The following is a 6,726-nucleotide window of genomic DNA, read 5'->3' as shown; positions in this document are numbered from 1 at the left end:
GCTGGGAGCGCAGTCTTGGAGCCGGGAGACCTGGTTCTAACTCAGCTCCACCTCCCCAGCCGCCTGCTCATGATCTGTGAAAATGGGAATAAAGTTCACGGGGACAGTGCAGGGAGTCTCAGGGAAGATGAGCGCCTTTCTTCCAGGCTGCCCCGGAGCCAGAGCAGAGAGTGGTAGGGGCTGTAACTTGACCCTCAAACTCTTGATAAAGGAGAGAAACGTCCGAACCATGAACACAGAGAGAGTAGAGTCTAAAGGAGCGAGCGAAGCAACGTTGCAGATTCAGTTAACGTTTATTGAGCACCTACTAAGCGCCAGGGACTTTCACATATATTAGCTGACAACGCCCCCAGGTGAGGCCGAGAAGTGGAATTTTGAGGTCAAGGACATTTCCGAAGGCAGCGCCAGGCAGGTATGTGCTTGGCGGGTGTCTGACTCCGGAGTCTTCACTGGCCCCTTGCCTCAGCTGACCTCGCGTCGCCCGAGGCCCTACGCCTCCAGCCCTGATCCTCTTTCCCCTCCACCATTCTCAGTCCCACCTCTGGTTCCTCTCTCAATCTACAGTTCTTCATCCGCAGCTCCTCCTGCTCCCTCCCCCAAATCCAATAGGCCACTGACTCTCGTGAATTCTCCCTTTTAAATATTTTTATTTTTATTTTTTGAGACAGGGTCTCGCTCTGTAGCCCAGGCTGGAGTGCAGCGTCAAAATCACGGCTCACTGCAGCCTCGGCCTCCCAGGCTCAAGCGATCCTCCCACCTGGGTCTCCCAAAGTTCTAGGATTGCAGATGTGAGCTGCCGTGCCCGGCCCGTTTTAAACTCTTAGTCTGCCCATTGCACTCCATCCCTCTAGCCACTGGCCAAGTACAAGCCAATGCCTTCTCTTGCCCGACCACAGCAGCAGCCTTCTAAGGGGTCTCCCAGCCTCCACTCTTGCTCCTTCCTTTCCAGCCCCTCCCACTCAGCACCCGCAGCATCTCCCTAAAGTGCAAACTCACCACTCCTTCAGGGGTCCCTTTACCTGTGGGTTAAGGCCATCTTTTTACAAGGCCTGAAGGTCCCTCATGGTCGAAGTCCTGCTCCTACCTAAGGCTTCCTCTCCTCCCACCCCTTCTCTGCCAGCCCCAGACACACCCAACTATTCTGACTCTTTCCTCTGGGCCTTTGAACACTCTTCCCTCTGCCTGGAACCCATCTCCTCCTTGGTCCTTCTAACCCTCCTTGTAGCCCCCATGCACCCTAGTTTGCCTACCAAATTTCTGCTAATGCTTCTGATTGCACAGTCTCTAGGATACTGCATTCATTCAGATTAGGTTCAGCAGACTACAACAGAAAACCCCAGGAAGAGTTTAATTAGAAAGAAGGGTTTTTTGTTTGTTTTGTTTTGCTTTGTTTTGTTTTGTTTTGTTTTTTACCTGAAAGAAGTCTAGAGGTGATCAGCCCAGGGCTGGATTGAGAGCTCCAAGACCATCAGGGACCCCAGCTCTTTCTCTCTTTCTGCTCACCATCATCCTTAGTATATACCCTACATCTTCAGGATTCCCTCATGGTCTCACTGTGGCCATTGTGGTTCCAGCCATCACACCTGCACACCAGATTACAGAAAGTAGGAAAAACCAAGGGGAAAAGGGCATGCCTCTTGTTGAATCAGACTCCTTTAAAGAGTTTTTCTGGAACCCCCAGTGATTTCCACTTACCTTCCACTGGCCACTTCTATCCCAAGTAAGTCTGTGGAGTACAGGGGCAATTAGCTAAAGCCATTGCCACGCTCAATAATGCAGAGATTTTGACAGGAAGAAGGGGAGAATGGAAAATGTGCATGACCAGCAATCCCTGCCTCCTAAGCCTCCTGTGATCCCAGACTGTGGCACCTGTCCTTTGGGCCTTTGGAACACTCTCCACCTCTCTTCCCATAGCACTTGACACATCCTACTGTCATTGCTTGATCCCCAACCAGATGGCCAGCTGTGGCATGAGGGCAGAGGCACTGCTATATCCCCTGTTCCTAGGGCAGCGCCCCATTGGAACACCAGGCCCAAAGCTTCAGACTTCACATAGGCACAAGGAAGCATCAAAGATGTTTGAGCAAAGAAAGGTCATGGTCACACCATGCTTTAGGAAAATTAACTTTGGTACCAGGTACAAAGCAGTTTGGGAGCAGATCAGCAAAGAAACTCTTGAAATAAACCATTGACATAAAAAGGAGTAACAAAGGCGTGATACCAACGCATTGGCAGTGGAGCTGACCTTAGGAACTTCCCAGTCAATCACAATATCCAGGACCTATCGGAAGCAGGATCTAAGCCTCCCAGAGTCCCTGCGTGCCCTTGTCAACTTCCCTGCTCCCCTCCTGATGCTTTCTGGGATCACTCCCCAAATAAATTACTTGCACTGAAATCCTTGTGTCAGGGTCTGTTTTGGGGAGAACCCAAAAGATAATGACCCTTAGGGCTGTGAAAGGGTCTGCTTCCTCAAGAAAAAGGTGCTCATGAAAATAGACACCACAATTGAGATAAAACCCATCAAGACCCCCTGTCCTAGGCCGGGGTCGGTGGCTCACGCCTGTAATCCCAGCACTTTGGGAGGCCGAGACAGGCAGATGACGAGGTCAGGAGATCAAGACCATCCTGGCTAACATGGTGAAACTCCGTCTCTACTAAAAATATAAAAAATTAGCTGGACATAGTGGCGGGCGCCTGTAGTCCCAGCTACTTGGGAGGCTGAGGCAGGAGAATGGTGTGAACCCAGGAGGCAGAGCTTGCAGTGAGTGGAGATCGTGCCACTGCATTCCAGCCTGGGCGATAGAGCAAGACTCCGTCAGGAAAAAAAAAAAAAAAAAAAAACACCTGCCCTCTATCCCTGAGCGACTGTAGAGTTTCTAAGACGGCCCTCCTTGAGGAGCTTGGGTGACAGGCTGCACCAGCTGAACTCCCAGGAGCAAGCAGGGGATGTACTGCTTACCTCTCGGGACCCAGTTTTGTCCCACAAGGGTGTAGCAAGTAGTAACTTGTCTGCTTTCAAACTCCCTCAGATTTATAGACGCTTACAGTGGACACCTACAATTCCCCAGGGAACCCCAGCATGTGAACTTCCACGTGCTGTCAAGGAGGCCCAACAGGAAACTTGATCAGACTTAGAGTGAGTTTAAGTAGAGGTCTGGGAAGATTTCAAATGCAGCCTGGCCAGCACCAGTCTTCCCTTGGTCTTCTGGGCAGGGTTTTTGTTTGTTTGTTTGTTTGTTTACTACTGTCTAACAAAGTGTATGTCCCCATCTCTGAATGGCTCTGTCCTGCCTTCCCCTGTGTCTCAGGATATTGACTCCATCTCCTTTTCTTAGAGTTATGGAATAGGCGTGACTCCTGGCCCACAAATTCAGAGGTTGAAAAAAATAATGACATATTCTTTCCTTCTTTTAAGTCAACTGAATTGTAACTTCAGGTCACCATCCCATTATGGGGGTAGAAAATTCCACCAGGCTGGGTGCAATGGCTCATGCCTGTAATCCCAGCACTTCGGGAGGCTGAGGCAGGTGGATCACTTGAGCCCAGGAGTTCGATACCAGCCTGGCCAACATGGTGAAATCCCATCTCTACTGAAAATACAAAAATTAACTGGGTGTAGTGGCGCACGCCAGTAGTCCCAGCTACTCAGGAGTCTGAGGCAGAAGAATTGCTTGAACCTGGGAGGCAGAGGTTGCAGTGAGCGGAGATCTTGCCACTGCACTCCAGCCTGGGCAACAGAGTGGATGAGACTCCGTGTCAAAAAAAGAAAAAAAAGAAAAGAAAATTCCGTCAAAGATTTCTTTAAAATTTATTGAACTAAAATCTAAATAACATAAAATTCACTATTTTAACCATTTTAAAGCCCACAATTCAGACTTTTAGTATATTCACAACCCTCACCACTGTCTGATTCCAGAACATGCTCACATCCCATAAGGAAATCCTGCGCCCGCCAATCAGCCCCTCTCCATTTCACCTCACCCCCGGCCCCTGGCAACCACTAATCTACTTTCTTTCCTTTTTCTGTATTACTATTTTTCATTTACTACTTATAAGTAACCACTAACCTACTTTCTGTCTCTATGAATTTGCCTATATTGGACATCTTATATAAATGGAATTGTACAATTCATGGTCTCCTGAGACTGGCTTCTGTCACTGAGCATAATGTTTTCAAGGGTCACATGTCATAGCATGGGTCAGTTCTTTATTCCTTTTCTTCTCAGCCAGTTTTGAGGACTCCTCATTCTTTTTTTTTTTTTTTTTTTTTTTTTTTTTTGGACAGAGTCTCACTCTGTTGCCCAGGTTGGAGTGCAATGGTACAATCTCGGCTCGCCATGACCTCCGCCTGCCAGGTTCAAGTGATTCTCCTGCCTCAGCCTCCCAAGTAGCTGAGATTACAGACGCCCACTACCAGGCCCAGCTAATTTTTGTATGTTTAGTAGAAACGGGGTTTTGCCATATTGTCCAGGCTGGTCTCGAACTCCTGACCTCAAGCAATCCGTCTGCCTCAGCCTTCCAAAGTGCTGGGATTATAGGCGTGAGCCACTACACCTGGCAGAGGGCTCCTCATTCTTCCAAGGCTGTGTCACAATCCCCAAGGCTTAGGAGGGAAGGTCAACTGTGGCCATGGCTGACATCAAATTAGCATGTCCCTTGAAGCCCAGCAGGGGAGATATGGAGTCTTTGCTGGTGCTGGAGTTCTAGGGGTAGAGTCCTGCCTCTCCTGGCCACTCTGCCGTGTGGTCCCTTTCAGGAGGCTATCATTAAGTAGTGGATGGCCTTGTGGCGCTTGAGGGGCCTCAGACCTTCTTAGGCAGGGTGAGACCCCTCATTTCACCACCTCTGCAAGGCTGTTTCCCTTTTCCTCTCCTTTTCCAGGACAGCCTATAATCTCCTAGTGGCCTTAGGTTTTCAGTACAGACCAGCCTCATTCTCAGGCTGCTTTGCTCTCTGCCCCACTGAAATCCTGTAGGAAAGGAAGCACAAAGCCTGCCAAATTGCTTACAGTTGGGAAATATGTAGAGAGGCAAAACACTTTTTTTTTTTTTTTTTTTTTGAGACGGAGTCTTACTCTGTTGCCCAGGCTGGAGTGCAGTGGCATGATCTTGGCTCAGTGCAGCCTCCATTTCCCAGGTTAAAGTGATTTTCCTGACTCAGCCTCCCAAGTAGCTGGGACTATAGGCATGTACCATCATGCCCAGCTAGTTTTTGTATTTTTAGTAGAGACAGGATTTCACCAGGCTGGTCTCAAACTCCTGGCCTCAAGTTATCCACCCACCTCGGCCTCCCCACCCACCTTTTTCTCCAAAAACTTTTATATCAATAAATTATCCTGCCACCTGCCAGAGTGTGGTGCTTAGACCTGAATCCTTTGTCTTTTCCCAATGGGTCCTTGAGCATTTCTGGAATGTTGGTGTTTACTGGACCAGGTAGGGGACAGCGTTGCAAGCTGAAATCTCCCTAGACATTTTACAGGAAGGAGTAAGTCCCCCAACCTCTGCTCATGTCAGCAGGTCATTAAAATCACTGCCCCACTATTAACCAGAACTTTCCAGTTTCCCAAAGGAGCTGGGAATCTGAGTTGTTACATGAAACTGCAAGTTTGAATGCCGGCAAATAATTCAGATTTTTAATATAAAATGTTGTTTTGAGCCCAAACAAAGCAAAATGCATCTGCAGGATGGATTCAGCTCCTGAGCTGCCAGGTCACAATCCCTGATTTAAGCAACACATTCAAACGCAGGGTGGCAGCGGCCCCATAGAGCGCAAGATGCTGTTGGGGCAATGAGGAGGCACAGAACGGGGAGGATGCTGGAAAAGGTATTTGCATATGAATGAGAACTTAGCCATAAGTGGGTTATAGGTTTCTCCGTCTATTCCTTTGGCCTGGGCTTGAGAAATCACATACCCGTCCCCCCAGCCTGCCACATGTCAGAAATTAATGAAGCCACCTAAGATCTGCAACCAGGTTGCCCTTGTCTTCACGTTACTGTGGGACACCAGGGAGGAATTAGTTCTTGGGAGAAAGGACTAGGAAGAGGTGACTTATAATAACAAATATATTGAACCCAGGAGGCGGAGATTGCAGTGAGCCGAGATTGCACCACTGCACTCCAACCCGGGCGACAGAGCAAGACTCTGTCTCTAAATAAATAAATAAATATTCACTACATTTTAATAAGTTAATCAAGTAAAACAAATTGTGAAACCAAAACAAAGAGCAGAAACACTAAGTACTGGAAGCTGAAGACGTTTTGTTACATGATCGTATTTTGACACGTTCTCCTTCCTCACTCTATTCTTGACTAACAATCCAATCCACGGGGAGTGGGGGACACAGAGAGTTGCTGGTCAAAGGGCACAAAGTTTCCCTTAGGAGAAATAAGATTTTTGAGAACTAGTGCACAGCGTAGTGACTATAGTTAATAATAATGTACAGTATTGTATATTTCAAATGTTCTCACCACAAAAAAAGTATTTGAGGTGATGGATGTGTTAATTAGTTTGAGTTAATTATTCTACATTGTATACATATAATATCACTTTGTATCCATAAATATATACAATTATAGGCCAAGCGCAGTGGCTCACATCTGTAATCCCAGCACATTGGTAGGCCAAGGCAGGAGGATCACTTGAGACCAGCAGTTCCAGACCAGCCTGGGCAACATAGCAAAACACCATCTCTAAAAAAAATTTTAAAAATTACCCGAGTGTGGTGGC

This window comes from Macaca fascicularis, chromosome 3 (genome assembly GCF_037993035.2).
Source record: "Macaca fascicularis isolate 582-1 chromosome 3, T2T-MFA8v1.1".
In the NCBI taxonomy this organism is placed as follows: Eukaryota; Metazoa; Chordata; class Mammalia; order Primates; family Cercopithecidae; genus Macaca; species Macaca fascicularis.
This window is presented reverse-complemented; position numbering follows the sequence as displayed.